This window comes from Bubalus bubalis, chromosome X (genome assembly GCF_019923935.1).
Source record: "Bubalus bubalis isolate 160015118507 breed Murrah chromosome X, NDDB_SH_1, whole genome shotgun sequence".
Lineage (NCBI taxonomy): Eukaryota > Metazoa > Chordata > Mammalia > Artiodactyla > Bovidae > Bubalus > Bubalus bubalis.
Window position 1 is genome coordinate 77,928,388 of NC_059181.1, and position 24,225 is coordinate 77,952,612.

The 24,225-nt window shown below is 43.7% G+C and overlaps 1 long non-coding RNA gene across 1 annotated transcript; it reads right to left on the reverse strand.

The window, feature by feature from the left end:
- Nucleotides 1-296: 296 nt before the first annotated feature.
- Nucleotides 297-9,812, reverse strand: LOC112582304. The gene is made up of 3 exons (XR_003106822.2): nucleotides 9,692-9,812; nucleotides 1,321-1,441; nucleotides 297-357 (listed from the first exon to the last, which is right to left on the reverse strand). It is a non-coding gene; the product is annotated as an uncharacterized LOC112582304 (long non-coding RNA).
- Nucleotides 9,813-24,225: the final 14,413 nt, after the last annotated feature.

Here is a 24,225-nt window from a genome sequence, read left to right on the forward strand (position 1 = left end):
TCATACCACATGATCTAACAAATACCCTCCTAGTTAGTTCACCAAATGATTTGATAGCTAATGCCCACATAAAAACATGCACATCGATTTTATAACAGCTTAATTCATGCTTTCTCTCTCACACACACACAAATTGGAAGCAACCAGTTCAGTTCAGTTCAGTCTCCCAGTTGTGTCCGACTCTTTGCGATCCCATGAATTGCAGCATGCCAGGTCTCCCTGTCCATCACCAACTTCCGGAGTTCACTCAAACTCATGTCCATTGAGTTGGTGATGCCATCCAGCCATCTCATCCTCTGTCGTCCCCTTCTCCTCCTGCTCCAATCCCTCCCAGCATCAGAGTCTTTTCAAAGTGTCCTTTAATAGAGGTATGGATAAACAAATAATGGTGCATTAACATAACAGAATATTATTCAAGAATAAAAAGAAACAAGCTATCAAATAACAAAAAGAAATGGATGAAACCTGAATGAATGTTATTAAGTAAAGTAAGCTAGCCTCTAATAGGTTATACAGTGCATGCAGCCAATTGTACAACATTCTGGGAAAGGTAAAACTGCAGAGCAGATTAAAAATATATATATATCAGAGGTTTTTTCTTTTGCATCACAATAGTTCTACTAGCCTGGATACAGTATGTCAACCTTCAACAATTCCTCTTCTACACTGACACACAAATCCACTCAATTGGTGTCTTCATTGCCCCAGAGCTCATATACTGTAATGTTATTCTGTGCGTCTGCAGGAACCTCGACATTGGCAGAGTTGAGGTTAGGACCGGTTAGTAGTTTCAGATTCCACACCCTGGACACACATTTCACAAGGTCCATCTCAAGCAGGATTAATGTATCAAACATATAGTCTTTTTCTGGGGAAGCCTTTTTTCTTTTTCTTTCCCAGAGAGCCAAATGAACCACCCTAACAGGCAGGAGGAGTCTGCAGATTACTCTCGTCACTCTCTCCTGCCAACTTCACTGTCACATATATCAGGACAATGAAAAAAAACCAGAGCAACTCAAACCAGTCTTGGGCATGCTCTGGTAGATTCTGCCTAATTAGAATGTGTCCTCTGCAGAGGACCCTACCCTGGAGCTCCCCTGAGCCAAGAGGAAATGGCTCCTGGTGTGCTGGTCTGCCCTGGCACCTGGAGACTGAGCACCAGGAAGGGCTGGGCCCTTGGTGATGTCATAAATGGCCCATGTGGCCATTGTGAAAGGACGTTTGCAGGGCCAACTGAAAGTAGGGCTTAAAGGTAAATGGGGACATTTTCAGAGGGCAAGTGAAAAAGAGTTGGGGAGTGACAAAATGCCATCTCCTTACCAGTGTATTCTTTCTGAACCTGATGTTCTACTGGAAGGGTGGATCCGTCTTCTATTCTCATTATTCCATTTGTTGAATTCAGATGCTGGGCTGAGCAGAACAGAGCCCTGGGCATGTGTCCCTGTGGAGCAGAGAACCAAGTGAGAAAGAAAGATATTAAAGCAGAGGTCAGAAACTAGGAGCCACGTATATGTTTTGTGTGGACTACACTCTTTCTATAAATGACCGTGGTCAGTTGCTAAGTTGTGTCTGAGTCCTTAAGACCCCATGGACTGTAGCCCAACAGGCTCCTCTGTGGCTGGGATTTCCCAGGCAAGAATCCTGGAGTGTGTTACCATTTCCTTCTCCATGCATAAGGGATGTTTTAGGGCAGTGAAACTATTCTGTATGATGTTATGGTAAATACATGGTATTACATATTTGTCAAAATCCATAGAATCTTAACAGCAAAAAAAGTGAATCAATGTATGCATATTAAAAAAAAAACATTTTGAAATCAAGAATGGAATGCAGAATTTGACCAAACAATCAAATTATATTACAATTATATGAAACCACCTAAGATCCGCTGAATTAAGTAACTTTGGAAATGAATAGATTTTGCAAGACTGAAATCAAAAGATAAAACCACTGAAATCTAGTTGGTAGTGTTTTTTCTCATAGAAGTATAGGTTAACAATCCTGATACTGTTACACATGCATACATGAATTGAACAGTTTAATATATGGCACATGAATATTCATAGATAATTATATTTCTTTGGTTAGCTGAAAGGGTCTAAGAGAAATGATACTCTCAAATAATGAAAGAAAGAAGCACAGATCTTGGTTGCCAATACTGATTCCCAATAAAAGGAACCAGGCTTCTTGGAGAAATTAGTGATTGTAGGGCTAAGGGAGGAAATATAGAAGAGGAATCTGGGGGAACTTATTCTATCAAAAAGGAAATGCTAAAAATAATAATTAAAAAAAAAAGCCCCAGAGTAATGAGGTTATGCCAAAGAAGACAGGAATGAGCTTCCAATGGCCAAAACTGTAACAAGGTGAGCAATATAATAAATTAGTAAGTCATCTTTTGGGATTATACCACAAACTATAAAATGAATATCTATGGGCCATACTGATATAATTAAATGATTGAATACATGTGAGACGATAGACCAATTTCCCACGAAGAAGAATTTCAGATAGTTGGCATAGATAATTCGACTTTCAGGGAGGTGGAGTGTAACTCCCTGTTTCTGAAGAGTGAGTTACACGTAGTGACTTCCTTCCAAAAAATACAACAATATGGAGAGGGAGAAAAAGGAGTAACTTGACAGTGATATAACCTGACAAACACTACTTCAGCCAGGTGGTAAAAATCAGCATTACCAGTGATAAGGCTTGTTGATCATGTCACATGATTAAAAGGACATTCCACCTCTGCAGTCTTCTTCCCCCAAAATCATGAAGTGACAGTGAATGTGAAAGTTGCTCAGTCATGTCCAACTCTTCAAAACAGCATGGACTATACTGTCCATGGAATTCTCTAGGCCAGAATACTGGAGTGGGTAGCCTTTCCCTTCTCTAGGGGATCTTCCAACCCAGGGATCAAACCTAGGTCTCCTTCATTGCATATGGGTTCTTTACCAGCTGAGACACAAGGGAACCTCCCCCCAAAAAAAATCCATAGTCCCAAGCTAATAGGAAAATCATCAGAAAAATCCAAATTGGGAAACATTTTATAAAATACTTGATCAGTTCAGTTCAGTTCAGTCACTCAGCCGTGTCCGACTCTTTGCAACCCCATGAATCGCAGCATGCCAGGCCTCCCTGTCCATCACCAACTCCCGGAGTTCACTCAGACTCACGTCCAGCGAGTCAGTGATGCCATCCAGCCATCTCATCCTCTGTTGTCCCCTTCTCCTCCTGCCCCCAATCCCTCCCAGCATCAGAGTCTTTTCCAATGAGTCAACTCTTCGCATGAGGTGGTCAAAGTACTGGAGTTTCAGCTTTAGCATCATTCCTTCCAAAGAAATCCCAGGGCTGATCTCCTTCAGAATGGACTGGTTGGATCTCCTTGTAGTCCAAGGGACTCTCAAGAGTCTTCTCCAACACCACAGTTCAAAGGCATCAATTCTTTGGCGCTCAGCCTTCTTCACAGTCCAACTCTCACATCCGTATATGACCACAGGAAAAACCATAGCCTTGACTAGATGGACATTTGTTGGCAAAGTAATGCCTCTGTTTTTGAATATGCCATCTAGGTTGGTCATAACTTTCCTTCCAAGGAGTAAGCGTCTTTTAATTTCATGGCTGCAGTCATCATCTGCAGTGATTTTGGAGCCCCCAAAAATAGTCTGACACTGTTTCCATTGTTTCCCCATCTATTTCCCATGAAGTGATGGGACCGGATGCCATGATCTTCGTTTTCTGAATGTTGAGCTTTAAACCAACTTTTTCACTCTCCACTTTCACTTTCATCAAGAGGCTTTTGAGTTCCTCTTCACTTTCTGCCATAAGGGTGGTGTCATCTGCATATCTGAGGTTATTGATAATTCTCCCAGCAATCTTGATTCCAGCTTGTGTTTCTTCCAGACCAGCTTTTCTCATGATGTACTCTGCATATAAGTTAAATAAGCAGGGTGACAATATACAGCCTTGACGTCCTCCTTTTCCTATTCAGAGCCAGTCTGTTGTTCCCTGTCCAGTTCTAACTGTTGCTTCCTGACCTGCATACAGATTTCTCAAGAGGCAGGTCAGGTGGTCTGGTATTCCCATCTCTTTCAGAATTTTCCACAGTTTATTGTGGGGATTATACATGTGAGACAATAGACCAATTTCCCACGAAGAAGAATTTCAGATAGTTGGCATAGATAATTCGACTTTCAGGGAGGTGGAGTGTAACTCCCTGTTTCTGAAGAGTGAGTTACACGTAGTGACTTCCTTCCAAAAAGGTCATAAAAGGCCATAAAAAATAAGAAAAGTATGTGAAATTGTCACATCCAAGAACATGAAAGGCATGGCTACTACATGAAATGTGGGATCCAGGATGGGTTCCTGGCACAGAAAAAAGATATTAGGTGAAATTTAAGAAAATCTTAGAGGAAAAATCTTAGAAATAATGTAGCCACTCTAGTTTATAACAATATGGTTGATATTAGGGAACTTTCTGATATAAGGAAAATATCTTTGCTTTCTTGTAAATCTAAAATCTTTCCAAGGTTTTTTATTTTTTTATTTTTTTTAATTTTATTTTATTTTTAAACTTTACATAATTGTATTAGTTTTGCAAAATATCAAAATGAATCCACCACAGGTATACATGTGTTCCCCATCCTGAACCCTCCTCCCTCCTCCCTCCCCATTCCATCCCTCTGGGTCGTCCCAGTGCACCAGCCCCAAGCATCCAAGGTTTTTTAAAGTTTATTTTCAAATCATAGAGCAATAGAGGCAACATTAACATTGTTTCTTGATGATACAATTGTGTATCTGGTGACTCCAAGTGAAAAGTACTCTATACAGTTAGCCTTTCCTATCCATGTGTTTCACATCCAAGGATTCATTCAACTCTGGATTAAAAATGTATATTAAAAAAAAAAAAAAAAAAACTCCAGAAAGTTCCAAAAGTCAAGCTGCAGATTTAACACATGCTGGCAACTGTTTAGACATCTTTTACATTGTATCAGGTTCATAAGAAATTTAGAAATGTTTTAAAGTATATGGGAGGATGTGTGCAGTTTATATGCAAATACTAAAATGATATGCTACTTATTTAAGGGACTTGAATGTCTGTGGATTTCGGTATCTGATGGTTGGCAGGGGTGTCCTAGAACCAATCTCCCACAGATATCCAGGGAAAGCTGTATTTTAAAGGAATTGACCTAGATGGCTGGATAAAAATAATAATATATAAAAGTGTTCCTAAATGCTAACAAGTAATTACATTTATGAAGGAAGACACAATTTATAATAGCTACAAACAGATAAATATTAAGATTGTATTTAAGAACAAATATGCAATAGCTATTTGAAGAAAATTCTGAAATGCTACTGAAAAATGCAATGAAATGGAAAGATATCACTTCGGGAAAGATGAAAATATTTTATACAGATATCAATTGTCCCCAGATTATTCTATAATTACAATAAGATTTTAGCAAGAATACTAATATGTTTGGTGTGGGAAATAAGCTTATTGTAAAACATATGTGGAAAAATAAACACGTAATAAGAGGCAGGACATTTCTGAAAAAGAATAATGAGCATGAAGGCTATACTTACCAGATTTTAAAGCATGTGGATAGCTGACATACTTACATAGAGAAGTACTGTTATACAACTAGTACTGGTACATGGTTAGCCTTAGTTCATGAGGTAACAAGTGAAAGCAGAAATCAACTACACACACACATATACACACATACAGCTTTTGTCTGAATGTGGCACCCCCAAAATTTATGTTTTGATAATTAGGCTGTATTTAAGTGTCTGTGGAAATGAGGACCATTCCACTTTCCTCTGACAAGGTGGGCTTAAAGCACCTTGAAGAACATTTAATTCTGGGCCACCTACAAGAAAACTTCCATCCCACTTTATTTTCTCAGTGTTCATGTAGCTTGCCTCAGTTTCCTAGTTTCCAGTCTGAAACCCCTGTCTTCAGACTGTGAGAATGCACTGAATACACTTGCCCTTGCTCCTCTTGGAGCTGTCTTTTACCATTTTGAAGATTCACATTGGTCTGCTCCATATTCCCTGAACATGCCTATATAGACTCCTCCCCAGGCAGCAAAACCCTTATGCTTTATGATGTCAGCAAGTCACTTCCCCAGGCAGTGGTGGCCGTGGCTGAGCCTTGACTTCACACAGCCTCATCCTGACACCATCCTCATCTCTCTAAATTCACACTGATGTGTCACATGTCAGGGGTATTGTGTCACCTACAAATCTGACTTCACAGCCACAGTGTTCGGGCTTTCATTCTGTTCTTTCTCACCTTTCAACATTATCTAGTTTTGAATATCTTGCCTAAAATTCATCCTTGATAATTCAGCCCTATTTAAGTGCCTGTGCAAATGAAGATCATTCCACTTTCCTCTTAAAAAGTGGTCTTAAAGCACCTTGAAGTCCATTTAATTCTGGGCCACCTACCAGAAAACTTCCATTCCATCTCCTTTTCTGTGTTCACCTAGCTCTCCTCAGTTTTCCCATTTCCAAGCTGAAACTCCTGTCTTCAGGCTGTGAGATTGCACTGTATAAGCTTGACCTTGCTGCATTTGGAGCTGTCTCTTGCCATTTTGAAGGCTCGCAGTCGTCTACTCAAGAGCCCCTGAACACCCCTATACATAACCCTCCTCACAGGGCAACACCCTTATTCATTATGAAGTCAGCAAGTCATAACATCCAGCCAATGGTGGCCCTGGGTTAGGCTTGACATCACAAAGCCTCATCCTGACACCTCTAGGGGAGGATGGCAATAAATTCAGATGGCTTGGTGGGATAAAAGATTCATTTATGCTCCTTATGAGACCGTGAAACTCACCTACATCTTCATCTCTCTTACTCCACACTATTTGAAAAATGGCAGGGTTAGTATTTCTCTTACATACCTGGCTTCACAGCCACAGTATTCAGGCATTCATTCTGTTCCTTCTCACCTTTCACCATTATCTAGATTTTAATATCTTGTCTAAAATCCCTTCATGATAATTAGGCTGTATTTAAGTGTCTGTGGAAATGAGAATCATTCCACTTTCCTTCTACAAGGTGATCTGAAAGCACCTTGAAGGCCATCTAATTGTGAACCACCTACCAGAAAACTTTCCCATTCCACCTCCTTTTCTCAGTGTTCACATAGCTCTCCTCAGGTTTCCAGTTTCCAGTCTGAAACCCCTGTCTTCAGGCTGTGAGAATGCACTGAATACATGTGCCTTTCCTCCACGTGGAGCTGTCTTTTGCCATTTTGTTTTTGCAGTGGTCTGCTCCAGGGCCCCTGAACACCCCTATATACATCCCTGCCCAGGGGGCACACCCTTAAGTTTTATGAGGTCATCCATTCACTTCCATAGCCAATGGTGGCCCTGGGTGAGCCTTGACATCACAAAGCCCCTTCCTGACACCTCTAGGGCAGGATGGGGAGAAATTAAGATGGTTTGGCGGGATAAAAGAAGCATTTTGAGTGCCCCTTATGAGTCCGCAAACCTCACCTGCCATCTTCATCTCTCTAACTCAATACTGATGTGTCACATGGTGGTGGTAGTGTGTCTCCTCCGAAACTGGTCTCACAGCCACAATATTCATGTTTTCATTCTGTTCTCCCTCACCTTTCACCATTATCTAGTTTGTAATATTTTGTCTAAAATCCCTCCTTGATAATTAGGCTGTGTTTAAGTGTCTGCTTTCCTCATACAAGGTGGTCTTAAAACACCTTGAAGTCCGTTTAATTCTGGGCCACCAACCAGAAAACTTCCATCCTACCTCCTTTTCTCAGTGTTGACGTAGATCTCCTCAGTTTTCCAGGTTCCAGTCTGAAACCCCTGTCTTCAGGCTGTGAGAATGCACTGAATTCACTTGCCTTTGCTCCACTTGGAACTGTTGTTTGCAGTTTTGAAGACTGACAGTGGTCTGCTCCAGGGACTGCCCCTGTACCAACGGGGGACGCCTACACCACCCAGGCAGTTTTGTGCTTCATCTGTGTGAGAATTGGTGAGGCTGCCGCCCCCTGCAATGGCCCTGTGACCCCGAGGACCCTCTGTCTCTCCTCTGCATGGGGGGTGGGGGGTGTTGGCCTGCATAGGCCACAGAGACGCCCCCTCTCACAGGCACAGTGTGCAGCTCTTTGGAGCCAAGCTTGTGTGTGCCACTCGCCTGCCCCCTCCTCACCAGTCTTACTCTTGCCACCCGTCTAGGTCTGCAGGGGCTGTTCCCAGCTCCCCTCATCTTGCGGAGTTTGTGGGCAATTCCTGGCCACCCCTGGCACGTGGCTGCATCCCTCCCACCTGCTTCACATAACCATCTCCTTCCTGGGTCTTCACATCCCCTCTGTCTGCACCTGTGTCCCAATTTCCCCTTTGTAGAAGGACACCAGTCACACTGGGTTTGGGTCACCCTAATGGCCCCATTTTAGCTTGATCACTTCTGAAAAGAAACCCCCCCAAACAAGGTCACAATTCTGCATTCTCGCTCACAGGGTAGGGCTCCAACATATGAATTTGTGGGGACATGTTCAGCCGGTAAAAGGACCCCCATCGTCTGCTGTTTCTCTATCAGGGATTGTGTCACTGGGCTCATCACTAACTGCACCTCCTTGGCTTGTGAAGAGGGGGAGAATGGGGCCTCCCCAGCCCCGCCACAGTGGGTGTGTGCAGGGGTAGGGGGTAGCATCGGGGAGGAAAGCCCTCTGGAGGGGTGGGAGCAGGGAGGGGTTGGCCTGTCCTGTGCACGGCACTGTGCCCCACCCCCTGCCTTTTGGGCCCTTTCAGCCTCCTTTGTCCTCACTGCCTCTCCCTGCTGTGCAACCCAGGTCAGCCCACGGGGTCACCCTGGACCCCATGGGGCGAATGCTCTGCCTCTTGTGGCCCAGCCTGGCGCCATAGACACTGCTTCTGCACCGGACCCCCTGGCGGAGTGCCGTCCAGTGTGGTCCCGCTGCCCCTGTTGGCCTTGGCGCCCCTTCTTTGCCCAGGCCCCGAGGCAGAGGAGGAGCCCTGCCTCCTGCTGGAGTGTGACCGTGCATCCCATGGAACCCAGACTTGCCCGTTACCTTGGCCCAGTCAAGCCCAGCCCATCGCCACTGCTTCCTCTTGTATTCCCTGGGAGCTGGAGGCTGGGATACTAGGGGACCCTGGTCCAGCTGTAGCCAGAGCTGTCGGGGGGTGGGGGAGGGTCTCCCGAGCCGGACCTGAGCCTGTGACCAGCCCCCACCCCAGGGCCTGGGGGATTACTGCTAAGGGCCTCGGACCCAGGGGGCGGCCTGCCAGGCTCTGCCATGCCCAGGTACCTTCCAGGGACGGCGATGGAGGTCAAGGAAGAGACGTGGGAAAGCTGCCGGGGGCATTCTGGGGAGGCGAGCAGGGAGGTGGTGGGGCGGGAGAGTGACCTGCACACCTGTTGCCCACCCAGCGACCTCCTCCGTGCAGTGACCAACTGCACCGCCATTGAAGGAGCCAAGTACAGTGCCTGTGGTCCTCCCTGCTCTCGCTCCTGCGATGACCTCGTGGTGAGTCTGGGCTCCTGACGGTGACGTTGTTGTACGGCAGGGTGTGGCCCCTGTGACCTGGGGCCGTGCACGGTTGGGGGGAAAGATAGGGGTCAGCACCCAGCTGGCCTGGCTCCTGGTTCTTGAAAGCAGCAGGAGTGAGCCTCATGCAGCAGCCCTTGTCGTCCTTACCTCATATCCGTTTCTCGGTTGACAAGTTTTATGATAGAAACAGCAGGAACACACAGGAAAAGGGCCGTCCTCTTGGTGGATCATCCGAAACCCCCCGCGTGGGGCGCGTTGGTGCGCTGACCTTGACCCTGTGCGTGCACTAGTGCGCATGCGTGTGTCGGGGCTTGGGGCCAGTCCAGGACCATGGAGAGGGGACGCAGGCCTGCTGCCTGCAGGGGTGCGCGGTCCAGTGGCGCCTGCGCAGTGGCGAGGAAGCGGTCCCGAGTGAAAAGATGCTGGAGCAAACAGCTAGGGCGAAGGGATGGCGCTTTGATAAGCCCTGCTTCGGGCCTGTCCGAGGGCGGAAGGCTCCACACGGAGGCGGGAGGAACAGGACACGGTGCCCGGTCCCGGCCTTTCACATTGAGCTCCGGCACCTTCCCAAACGCCCACCGCTCCCGCCAGCTTTCCGGTCCCTGGCCCCCTCCGTCTTAGGAGATCTGCCTTGGTCCTCACTCAACTCTCCACGGGGCCCATAGTATGGCGGATACGCCATACAGGGAGGCTGCTCGCAGGCTGTCTCTTCCCCACTCCCCTGGAGGAGAAACTCCAGTGAAAACTCGGCATAAACTGTGTTTAGAAAAGACAGCTATGAACTGGAGCATCGCACTTCCCCCCCCCCTGCCCCCCGCAGTCTCCTTCTTTACTTCATCGTGGCTCCCAGGCGCCTCCCCCCCTCCATCCCACAGCAGTCCCCTTGGGCTCCCGCATTCCACTGACCTGGGACCCTCCCTTCCTTGTCCTCCAGCACTGCGTTTGGCGCTGCTAGCCCAGCTGTTACTGCCCCCCCCAGGCCAGGTGCTGAGTGCTGATGGCTCTGTCTGCGTGCAGCCGGGTCACTGCAGCTGCCTGGACCTGCTGACCGGGGAGCAGCACCGTCCGGGCGCCCAGCTGGCTAGGCTCGACAGCTGCAACTCCTGGTGAGGGCCGGGGGTGGGGCGTGTGGGCAGGATGCCACAGGTGAGGGCAGGGCTAGTCCACTCGGTGTCTTGCGCACCCAAGCTCTCCCAGTCTCAGCTGACACACACTAGGCTCCCATAAGCCCTGAGAAGATGCAGCAGGTACCCTAACCCCTGATCTGATAGGTTTGGCAACTGAGGCAGCCAGCTCTGGGGGTCTGAGAGACTTCAGAGCACTGGACTTGTGCTTTGAGGGGGCAGGGGTTGGCGGTGTGGTGTTTCCTCCTACTGTCTAGCCTCCTTCAGCCGCAGACGACCTGTGGTCACCTCACCATAAGACCGAGTCCGTAGGATACCTGAGAGTGCCTTGAGTGGGTCAGAGAGCAGGGGCTGGAGGTGCTGGAGAGTGGGGAGTGGGGACTGAGACCTCAGAGGGCAGTGAAGGTGATTGAGCTCTTCATTCACCTTGGAACACTAATTACAGAACTTTGTGCCTCAGAATTTCTTCAGTTTCTTTAGGTGGGACTTTTCTGAGAAGCTTCCTTGGTCAAATTTGCTTAAATGTGCTTATTCACCCTCACTGTTACCCTGGCCATCTGGGGAAAACAAGAGAGGGAGCACAGAAGGGCATTGGTTTGGGGAAGAGGGTGAAGACGGATGGGAGTGATGGCTTAAGGAAAAGGGGTGTGGGCAGAGGAAAGGGCTATGTGCCAGGCAAGGACAGAGCAGGGGGTCTTATGAGGTGGTATCAATGGGCAAGAGGACCATGAGTGAGTTCAGCTCACCTTGACTTGTTTTGGACCTCAATTGATAGGAGGTCTTCATCTTTTCCTCCTGGGTATCTAGAGCTGGCTGTTCCAAAACAACTCTAGAGCCTTGCGGCTTCTCAGTCACCTTAGTCATTTTGAAGACTCCCAGTGGTCTGCTCTAGAGCCCCTGAGCACCCCTATATATACCCATCCCAGGGGGGCACACCGTTATGCTTCATGAGGTCAGCAAGTCACTTCCCCAGCCAATAGTGGCCCTGGGTAAGCCTTGATATCACAAAGCCCCATCCTGACACCTGTACGGGAGATGGGGAGCAACTCTGATAATTTCGTGGGAGAAATGAGGCATTTGTAATGCCCTTAAGTGTTGGGGGCCAGAGTGAGGTACTCCGCCCGTGGCAAAGGTCATGAGGAAGGAGGCTCGACATACGCAAAGGCGGGATCGAGCCTCAGGAGTCCCCCTGGAAATCCTCGAGCATCTACCCCCATGACCAGAGCCTGCCTACCTTACTACTTTGTGCTCTCAACTACACCTCTGACTTTACGTGGGGCTGTCCCCCACCACCTCTTTCAGAGAAGGAGTTAACCTAGAGCTCCAGTTAATAAAAACTCCTGGGCGTGACTAGAGTGTTTTAACCTACAAACTCCTCTGAAGGTTCTCTAGCCTGCCTGACAGGCTTGTCCGGCCACATGTGATTGCTCACAGCCCCCCAACTGTGAGAGGCATGAGATGCTTTAAACCTTCTAAAAACAGGTTCCTTAGAAAAGTTAGAAAATTATTAGTATAAGTATAATGGGCTGATTAGAAATCGTATTGGTGAAGGGTTTTTCATTTGTTGAGCCGATGTTTACTGCTAAGTCTCCACATCCCCTGCCCTTATACACATTAATGAATATATAGAAGAAATAAGTATTAACCTTTGATATTAATCACGTTAGACCTTAGGCTAAGTAAATTCTTTCCTTAACTAAAACCCACTACACCCTCTTCCTATAGGAGTGTAACTTTATTTGGGTGGTGTCTGTTTTAAGAATAATCACCCCTGGAGAAATAAGTGTCCTGGTTGACTGACCACTGTCACAAGGAGAGGGTCATAAATTGTCAGCAGGCCCCCCAGCCAGAAGATGATGTAACACCCCTAAGACCTCTGTATACATTTGTATGAAGCACCTGACTTTGATAAAAGTCAGGACTGCTGACCCCACGTGACTTTTGCATAACATCTCAGTGTATAAAAGTAGACCATGGAAAATAAAGAATTGGGATCAGTTTCTCGAAATACTGGTCTCCCCATGTCTCTCTCTCTCTCACTCTGGTTGAGTCTCCATCTGGAGCGTGGAACCCACCAAGCTTACTAATTTTGCCTGGGCTTCTAAGATCCGACTGGGGAGGCCTCAGTGCCTCCTCTCCTTTGGGAGAATGGAAGGATGCCTGCGGCCTATGTAAGTGGTGCAAGCTTCTTGTCTTGAAGTTTTATTGGTCCCCCGCATAAGCCAAGCTACTCAGCCTCTTTTCTCCACTGAATTTTCCTACTGAGCTATCCTCATTCTATTACTCTTTATATCCTTAATTAACATTTAATTAAGCAGTTGTTCCCTGACCCTCGCCTACGCCGTCTCTCCTTCGAATACCCTGGATCAGCTGGGGCTGGACCCCGGCACTTAAGAGCTCTCCAAACTCACCTGCCATCCTCACCTCTCTATGTCACCTCTGATGGGTCACATTGCAGAGCGAGTATGTCACCTCCAAACTTTGCCACACAGCCACAGTATTCAGGCTTTCATTCTGTTCTCTCACCTTTCACCATTAACTAGTTTTTAATATCTTGTCTACAATCCCTTCATCATAACTAGGCTGTATTGAAGTGTCTGTGGAAATGAGAAGCATTCACCTTTCCTCCTACAAGGTGGTCTGAAAGCACCCTGAAGTCCATTTTATTGTGGGCCACTTACCAGAAAACTTTTCCATTGCACCTGCTTTTCTCAGTGTTCATGGAGCTCTTCTCAGTTTTTTAGTTTCCTGTCTGAAACCCCTGTCTTCAAGCTGTGAGAATGCACTTGCCCTTGCTCCACTTGGCCCCCCTTGTGGCTCAGCTGGTAAAGACTCTGCCTGTCATGCGGGACACCTGGGTTCCATCCCTGGGTTAGGAAGATCCCCTGGAGAAGGGCATGGCAAGCCACTCCAGTATTCTTGCCTGGAAAATCTCCAAGGCCAGAGGAGCCTGTTGTGCTTACAGTCCATGAGTTTGCAAAGAGCTGCACACATGAACACATTCTGTATAAAAACTCTTAGCAAACTAGAAATAGAAAACTTCTTCTACTTGATGAAGGTAATAAACTGAATAATTAACACCACACTTTATGGTAGAACACTGAGTGCTTTACTTCTAAGATCTGAATCAACAAAAAGTTGTCCACTCTCATTACACTGAATTTCTGTCCATGAAGTCATGGATTGAGAAATGATTGAGAAGTTATCCAGTTTGGAGTAGAAGAATTAAACTGTTCTTATTTGTCTGTGACATCTATGTAGAATATCCAGTGAAATCTAGTGCAACCATAAAATAACTAAAACTAAGAAGTAACTTAAGCAATGTTACAAGATATACAGATGATATATGAAATGTAATCAATTGATTTTCTATACAGTAGGGCAGACAACAGAAAATTAAAATAAAAAAATAATAACTGTAACATTGAAGTATGAAAAACTTAAGATCTGGCAAAATATATTAAAGACACCAATGCAAAAAAATGGACACAAATTTGAACATGAAATTCACTAAAAAAGATATATAGATGGCAGATAAGCACGCAGGGTGCAACAAAAGGATGGCTTTAATGAGAGAACAGAGAAGAACAAGTGTGATGAGGAGGAGAAAATATTTTAAATTTCATGATCTGCTTATGGGAATACAAGATGGTATAGCCACGATAGAAAAGAGTTTGGATGCTTCTTAAAATGATAAACTTTGGGTTACCATATGACCCAGCTATCCCATTCCTAGGTTTATACCAATAAGCATGAAAAAAAAAAAAAAGTTTTCTCAAAGATGAGCACATTAATGCCCATAGCAGTCATTTCTAATAGTCAAAAATTTGAGATGAACAAGATGGTGGAGGAGTAGGTAGATGTGTAATACCTCTAACCAGGGACATCTCAGGAATACATCTTAAGACACAGAAGTGCTTGAAGAACACCAGCTGAGAGCTGACAGGAGTACCTGACCAGCAGAAAAGAATATATAGAACCACTAAATTCAGTAGGATGAAGGAACCAGGGGAAAAACAGGAGTGTTAGTAGGACTGGACCTGCCCTCCATGGGTGGGAGAACTGAAGTAGGTGTCCAATAACCACATTGGGGCAATTGTCTGGATCAGAGGAGAAACATTTAAGGCTGAGAGTGAAACAGCTGATCTGTGGCAGCCTAAATGGAATGAAAATAAGACATTATTTTCATTGGCCTCGCTGCAGCCATACAAACCCCAGACAGGAATGTAGGTCCCCTAGAAGGCACAACAGCTGGTAGCTGGAGGTGGTGATTGTGGAGCAATCCAAGTGTGAGGGCTGCTGTTGACTATGGAGAGACTGATTGAGGGGATGTGTGGGAGGAGACTGTGGTGGGAAATGCCTGCAGAGGTAAGCCAGGCAGCCATGGAAGCAAGGTGATATTGCTGAGTCATGTGTAGGGGATGGGGCCATCACCATAGCCTCTCTCTTTCCACATGCCAGCATCAGCAGCTGAACAATAGAGAGGCTGGCCCATCAAGCACCTGACTCACTGAACTACAGAGTAGCTCTCCACCCAGGGAGCCCCTGTAAGTGCCTGATGAGCTGAACTACAGAGTAGCACCCCAGCGAAGGGGGCCCCTCTATGTGCCTAATACACTGGACAACAGATAAGGACCCCACTCTAATTGGGTGGAGCGATGGAGAAAAACTAGCCAAAGAGGCCTCTTGATAGCCAGCTACAAGAGGTTGGAAAAAGACTCTGATAAGGCCATAACTCCTGTGGTGGAGGCAGTCTGAGTCCCTGCACACTTGGCGCTGCCAGGGCCCCTGCAAGCCAAGCAGCTGTGCCAACTTCAAGCTCAGCTCTCACCGGGGAAGGGCTACCACAGGCAAGTAATGTCTTGTGTCTATACAGGCAGAGTTGCTTCAATAGTGTGTGACTCTTTTCTACCCTGTAGACTGTGGCCTGCCAGGATTCTCTGTCAGTAGGGGATTTTCCAGGCAAGAATAATGAAGTGTTTTGGTCAATACTGTGTGCCCTTCTAGAATACTACATTTCCTGCTGCTGTAGTCGACAACCCCCCTGAGTACCTGGTGCTGCCAGAACCCCTGCGACCCAAGCAGCTGCCCCACCTCCACACCTGGCCCTCACAGGGGCAAGCCCAAGTCCTCCAGGGAAGCCTCAGGAGCAAACCCCAGTGGACAAACTACATGCAGAGATAAAAATAAAACCACAATTGAAACCCAGGGGCAATGTGGCTAAGAAAGAAGACCCAAAAACCTTTCTACCAGCTGTACAAGCTGCAGATTAAATCCACACGATCAACTAGGCAGACTCTGTGTCTATGGAATATGTAAAAGGTCATTGAGAGCTCTCACAAAAGAATACACCCTAGTTCTGATAGCTGTAGAAAGAACACATAGGAGTAGGACCAGATTAGTACCTGAACTGCAGTCACAGGAGGTCCAGAGATCAGCACAATATTGGAGGGAATCCTAGGGAGGTGAGGTGTACTGTGACTTTCAGCTGTGATTTGGACTCTGACAGCAGTGACTCAAGATAAAAATATATTATTCTTCTGTTTTGATTTGCTCTGTAGATTCTTTTGGATCCCCACCCTCGTTGTAGTTGTAGATTTTATTAGCACTATGAAATCTATTGAAGCTTTTGAGCGCTTTTTTTCCTCAAATTTTTTATTGCTTTTATAAACGTTTCTCTACTTCTACGTTGGGTTTTTGAAGTTCTGTGGAGTTTCCCTTTTATTTTTCTTTTATCTTTCTCTAATTTTAATTTTTCATTTTTAAACCTATTATTATTATTCTACATTTGTTCCTTTGTTTGCTTTTCCCACTGTTCTTTTTCCCTTGAAGTTAATTATTAACGTATATAAATCATCTTTATCTATCTCTGTTCAACTGTGCATATCTATTATTTCTTTCTATCCTTTCATTTCAAAATATGTTAGTTTTAATTGCTTTATTCCCCAACTAGAACCTTGCTCTAGTTTTGTTTTCCAGTTTGTGCTTTAGTTAGTTTTGTTCTTGTAGATATATTTTAGTTTCCTTTGTTTGTCGGGTCAATTTAATGTACCTTATTTTTGTTTTACTATTTTGATGGTCCTGGTGGGTATATAAGTGGAGAAGGCAATGGCAACCCACTCCAGTACTCTTGCCTGGGAAATCCCATGGACATAGGAGCCTGGTGGGCTGCAATCCATGGGGTCACGAAGAGTCGGACATGACTGAGCAACCTCATTTTCACTTTTCACTTTCATGCACTGAAGAAGGAAATGGCAACCCACTCCAGTATGCTTGCCTGGAGAATCCCAGGGAGGGGAGCCTGGTGGGCCACCGTCTATGGGGTCACACAGAATCAGACACGACTGACATGACTTAGCAGCAGCAGCAGCAGCAGCATGGGTATATATGTATATTTGGATATTCAATCACACATTTTATTGTTGTTATAAACCTCTGCCTCTCCGTTGATCTTTTGCTGTTATGTGGAGTTTTCTTTTTCTTTTTCAACTGTCTTCTTCTATTTTGTTGTTGTTGTTCTTTTTCATACTTTTAATTAAAAAAAAAAAACTATTATATTTTTTCTACATTTATTCCTATTGCTGCACATTGTAGCCATAAAAAATTAAATAAATGAATATGCATATATATGTATGTATATATACACACAATGTATATAACACATATATGTTTATAGGTGAATCACTTTGTTGTAAAGCAATAATTAATACAACATTGTAAATCAACTATACTTCAAATAAAAAGTAACAAAACTGGGGAAAAAATAGATGGGTGTATTTCATTGTACATAAAGTTTTTTTTTTTTTTTTTCCAAAGAATACTACTGTAAACAAACATAGCTCATTACTGAATGGCAGGCTTGCTAAAATACTTATGGAGATGCATACTGATGTCTGCAATTTATCACAAAATGCACCAGGGAATAAGAGGGATTCATGGATGGCTAGAGGGATGGAAAAATGGATAATTACATGTCAAATGAAGTACCATAAAATGGTTACAGTAGAATCGAGGTGGGACGTCTTTGTGTATTAGCTAGAAAAAATTTTCAACTTTGTGGAATGTTTGAAAATTTTTATAATAAAATATTCAGGAAAGTACAGAGCAAAGAACAATGAAAACCAAAATGCACATGAAGTATAATTCCAACTTTAAAAATATGTGCTGAAACATGATGGGGAGGAAATTGGTTAGAATATGCACTGTGGTGAAAGTAATCATGGTTTTGGCTTACTTTTTCACACTCCGTGCACTGACCAAGTTCTTTCCCCAATATCCACAGACTACATTTTCCATAATAAAAGTAGCATCCCCTTTCCTCTGGCCCAAGGGAGACAGGCTTACTGGGCAGCATCATCGCCCTGCTTGTGCGTCCCTCCCTGTGATCTTGGCTTTGAGCACATGCTTGGGCTCCCTGAGTCTTCCAATCACAGCTCGAGCAACGTGTACCTCTTGGCTTCACAAGGCTGAACAATCCTGTGGCTAACTCATCTGTTTGGAGTCCCAGGTGCAGACCCACCAATCCTGGCTTCATCTTGGCCCATCATGGCACTACCCGCCTTCACTTACTTTTTTCTCTCTTATATTTCAGTGTAAAGTAAATAGTTTATTGAAAAAGACATGTGGAAAGGCACACAGGTGAACTCAGAGGGAGTCGCCCAGCACCCCGTAATTCTTTTAATGTACACCCTCTAGCTTCCTGGAGTTTTCTCAGTTATTTAAATTTCTTAATTTGAGTTATCTTTGTCCAGAAGCTAAAAAGGGAAAATTTACACTGCATCATAAAATTCCTCTAAATAAACAAGGAATTATTAAAAAAAAAAAAATTGAGAAATATTTGGAAGATAGCTGACAGAGGGCTCATTTACCTAATTTATGCACAGTTAAAAAGTCAAAATAGGAAAAGAAGATGAAAGATCCAATAGAAGACAACCATGAAGTAAACATACAGTAAAAACAAATACAAATTACTGAAAAGAAAAAAGGAGAAAAATCACCAAAAAACAGGAGGAAATGTTTAAACTAATTGGTAATAAAAAGAAATTCAAGCCAAAACAATAATGGAATATGATTTCTCACCATGCAATTTGCCAAAGTTCAATGAGAAAGTTGAAAGATACCAAATGTTTCCTCCAAATTGAGGATGAGGGATTGGAAAATGAGTGCTCATGCAGTGTTGTGAAAGCATGGTGTGATGCAACTTTCTGAAGGATAATTTGACATTATCTAGTAAATTTATAAATACATTGAGCCACTTAGCAAGATCCTGTTTGGAATTTACATTGCAGAAATATTTATGCAATTTCACCAAGATTATATATATGATGCTCAATGGAATTTTTTCTCATTATCCAGGAAATATTTTTAGTACCCTTGCCCACACTGCACTTCCCCCATGCAACCCCTCTTCTCAGTTCCATTAGTATAGATTACTTTTGCTTCATCTAGAACTTCCTATAAATGGAGCCCACAATATGTACACTGTTCTGTTTCTTTCTGCTGTACAGCAAACTAAATCAACTGTGTGTTTGTGTGTGTATATATACCCTACTTTTTTTTTTTTTAATTTCCTTTGCATTTAGGTCACCACAAAGCATTGAGGACAGTTACCTGTGCTACACTGGTAGTTCCCATTAGTTATCAAGGCACTAGTCTCCAAAACAGACAAACAGCTTATGTAGCCAAGTGTCAAAAAAAAAAAAAAAAACTCAATCAAAAAACAGGCAGATATAAATAGACATTTCTCCAAAGAAGACATACAGATGAAGATAAAACACATGAAAAGAGGCTCAACATCACTAATTATTAGAGAAATGCAAATCAAAACTACAATGAGGTCTTATTTCAAACCAGTCTGAACAGCTATCATCACAAATTCTACAAACAATAATTCATGGGGAGAGTGTCGAGAAAAGGGAACCCTCTTGCACTGTCAGTGGGCATGTAAATTGGTACAGCCAATACGGTGAACAGTATGGCAGCTCCTTTAAAAGTAAAACAGAATTACCATATCACCTTAGCAAAACCTCTCTCGTGCATATTCCTGGAGAAAACCTTATTTCCAAAAGGTACATGTACCGCAATGTTCATCGCAGCACTATTTTCCATAGCCACGACTTGCAACATTTTTTAATCATAGCAAGAGTTTCAACATCAGTTCAGTTCAGTTCAGTCGCTCAGTCGTGTCCGTCTCGTTGCGACCCCATGAATAGCAGCACGCCAGGCCTCCCTGTCCACCACCAGCTCCCGGAGTTCACTCAGACTCACGTCCATCGAGTCAGTGATGCCATTCAGCCATCTCATCCTCTGTCGTCCCCTTATCCTCCTTCCCCCAATCCCTCCCAGCATCAGAGTCTTTTCCAATGAGTCCACTCTTCGCATAAGGTGGCCAAAGTACTGGAGTTTCAGTTTTAGCATCATTCCTTCCAAAGAAATCCCAGGGATGATCTCCTTCAGAATGGACTGGTTGGATCTCCTTGCAGTCCATAGAGATGTTATATTTTTGTCAGAATTTCCCCTGAGGAGTTTTATGCTTTGTGATGTTACTGTTAATGACATATTTTAAATATTTTCTAATTTTGTATTGCTAATATACAAGAAGACAACCTCTGTATATTAACCTTTTACCTGGCAAGTTTCCTAAATAAAATTTCTGGTATTAATAATAATAATAAAAAATCATAGCAAGAAAGCAAAAAAAAAAAAAAACAAAAAAAAAAAAAAAACAAAAAAAAAACCTTGAAGCAAAGAGTCTCTAAACAGGGGTTCAAATTACTAGGCATTTGTAAAAATAGAAGCTTAAAGATAAGGATACAAAGCAAGAATCAGAACCAAGTATCAGAACAAAGTTCTATGTTAGCATTCAAATAGCAGAAAAGATGATTTTATACTGAAAGAACTAGTGCACCCTCATCTTTTTATCTCCCTTTTCCAGGAACTCAGAATTCTGAGACAATGGTATATGAAATCATGGGTGATTTTTTCTGTCTTTGTATTTTTCTAGCAACTTCACATTTTCTGTTATGAGCATGTACTAATTTTTTTAAAAATGTAAAGTATCATTTTCAACATGTAAAGAAAACATCTGGTTTTTATAAATTGCATTCATAAGCACTCTTCTATTTCTCCACAAGAGGGCAGAGAAAGCACAGTATATATTTATTCATACCCACATGTACTTATGAAAGAATACATCTGGATTTTATGCATTACATTCATAAGCATTCTTCTATTTCTCCACGACAGGGCAGCAAAGGTACAGTAAATATTTATTCATACCCACATACTTTGGCCACCTGTTATGAAGAGCTGACTCACTGGAAAAATCCCTGATGTTGTGAAGGCAGGAGGTGAAGTGGATGACAGAGAACGAGATGGTTGGATGTCATCACGGACTTAATGGACATGAGTTTCAGTAAGCTCGAAGAGAGGTGATGGATAGGGAAGCCTGGTGTGCTGCAGTCCATGGGGTTGCAAACAGTCAGACACACTGAGTGACTAAACTTAACTGACATATACATTTGACAGAACACATCTGGATTTTATAAATTACATTCATAAGAAATCTTCTCTTTCTCCACCAGAGGCCAGCATAAGCATAATAAATATTTATTCATACCCACATATATTCTGGAGAGCCCCTTGGACTGTAAGGAAATCAAACAAGTCAATCCTAAAGGAATTCAGCCCTGAATATTCATTGGAAGGACTGATGCTGAAGCTGAAACTCCAATAATTTGGCCAACGGATGGGAAGAACTGACTCATTTGAAAAGCCCCTAATGCTGGGAAAGATTGAAGGCAGGAGGTGTGGGGGACGATAGAGGATGAGATGTTTGGATGGCATCACCCACTCGATGGACATGAGTTTGAACAGGCTCCAGGAGTTGGTGATGGATAGGGAAGCCTGGTGTCCTACAGTCCATGGGGTTGCAAAGAGTCAGACACGACTGACCAAATGAACTGAACTGACTGACATAAACATATAAAATATTAATACAGCTTCCAAATGGACATGCTATTCCAAGAGTGGTGTATTACACAAGTTTTCATAATATATCCGGGAAAATAACCGCAGATGAATACCTCTGCTACTGCTGCTGCTAAGTCATTTCAGTCGTGTCTGACTCTGTGCGACCCCATAGACGGCAGCCCACGAGGCTCCCCCATCCCTGGGATTCTCCAGGCAAGAACACTGGAGTGGGTTGCCATTTCCTTCTCCAATGCATGAAACTGAAAAGTGAAAGTGAAGTTGCTGAGTCTTGTCCGACTCTTAGCTTCCCCATGGACTGTGGCCCACCAGGCCCCTCCGTCCATGGGATTTTACAGGCAAGAGTGCTGGAGTGGGGTGCCATTGCCTTCTCCAATGTATGGTTGAAAGGATACAAGAATCTGTACAGCTACAACAATAAGGCCATTTGAGTCAACATGCATGGGCCGAGAGACAACCATACTAAGTGAAGTGAGGCACACAGAGAAAGACAAACAACAAATAATATCACTTAAATGTGGAATCTAAGATAAATGAACACATGTATGAAACAGAAACACACTCATGGACAGAGAGAACAGACTTGTGGTTTCCAAGGCTGAGAGAATTGGGGGAGCAATGGAGTAGGAGATTGGGGTTAAGAGGTATAAACTAGAGTATATGGAATGAATTGACAAGTTCCTACTGTAGAGGACAGAGAACTATATTCGGTATCCTATGATAAATCATGATGGAAAAGAATATATATGGGACATCCTTGGCAGTTCAGTGGTTAAGACTCAACATTCCACTGCAGGGCATGCATGTTCAATCCCTGATCAGGGAACTAATCCCACATGGTTAAAAGTGTAACCAAAAGGAAAAAAAAAAGTAAAGATGAAATAAAAGAATGTATATATATATATATATATATATACACACACACACACACAATGTGTGTATATATATATGCATATGTGCATATAATTGAATCACTTTGCTATAAAGCAGAAAGGAAATGGCAAAGCACTTCAGAATTCTTGCATTGAGAACCCCATAAACAGTCAGTCAGTCAGTCAGTTTAGTCACTCAGTTGTGTCCGACTCTTTGTGACCCCGTGAATTGCAGCACACCAGGCCTCCCTGTCCATCACCAACTCCCAGAGTTCACCCAAACTCATGTGCACCGAGTCGGTGATGCCATCCACCCAACTCTTTTTCTGTTGTCCCCTTCTCCTCCTGCCACCAATCCCTCCCAGCATCAGGGTCTTTTCCAATGAGTCAACTCTTCGTATGAGGTGGCCAAAGTACTGGAGTTTCAGCTTTAGCATCATTCCCTCCAAAGAAATCCTAGGACTGATCCCCTTTAAATGGACTGGTTGAATCTTCTTGCAGTCCAAAGGACTCTCAAGAGTCTTCTCCAACACCACAGTTCAAAAGCACTAATTCTTCGGTATTCAGCTTTCTTCAACAGTCCAACTCTCACATCCATACATGACCACTGGTAAAACCATAGCCTTGACTAGACAGACGTTTGTTGGCTAAGTAATAACAAATGCTGTTTAATATGTTATCTAGGTTGGTCATAACTTTTCTTCCAAGGAGTAAGTGTTTTTAATTTCATGGCTGCAAGCATCATTTGCAGTGATTTTAGAGCCCCCAAAAATAAAGTCTGAAACTGTTTCCACTGTTCCCCCATCTATTTCCAATGAACAGTATGAAAAGGGAAAAATATAGGACACTGAAAGATGAACTCCCCAGGTCGGTAGGTGCCCAATATACTACTGGAGATCAGTGGAGAAATAACTCCAGAAAGAATGAAGGGATGGAGCCAAAGCAAAAAAAATAAATAAATAAATAAAAAAACACAGGTGTTGATGTGATTGTAGATAGAAGCAATGTTCGATGCTGTGAAGAGAAATATTGCATTGGAAACTGGAATGTTAGGTCCATGAATCAAGGTAAATTGGAAGTGGTCAAACAGGAGATAGCAAGAGTGAGCATCGACACTCTAGGAATCAGAGAACAAAGATAGACCGGAATGGGTGAATTTAACTCAGATGACCATTATATCTACTACTGTGGGCAAGAATCCCTTAGAAAAAATGGAGTAGCCATCATAGTCAACTAAAGAGTTTGAAATGCAGTAATTGGATGCATTCTCAAAAATGACAGGACGATCTCTGTTCGTTTTCAGGGCAAACCATTCAATATCATGGTAATCCAAGTCTATGCCCCAACCAGTAACACTAAAGAAGCTGAAGTTGAATCGTACTACAAGACCTTTTAGAACTAACACCCCAAATAGATGTCCTTCTCATGATAGGGGACTGGAATGCAACAGTAGGAAGTCAAGAAACACCTGGAATAACAGGCAAATTTGGCCTTGGAGTACAGAATGAAGCAGGGAAATGGCTAATAGACTTTTGCCAAGAGAACACACTGGTCATGAAAACACCCTCTTTCAACAACACAAGAGAAGACTCTACACATGGGCATCACCATATGATCAACACCAAAATCAGATTGATTGTGTTCTTTGCAGCCAAAGATGGAGAAGCTCTATACAATCAGCAAAAACAAGACCCAG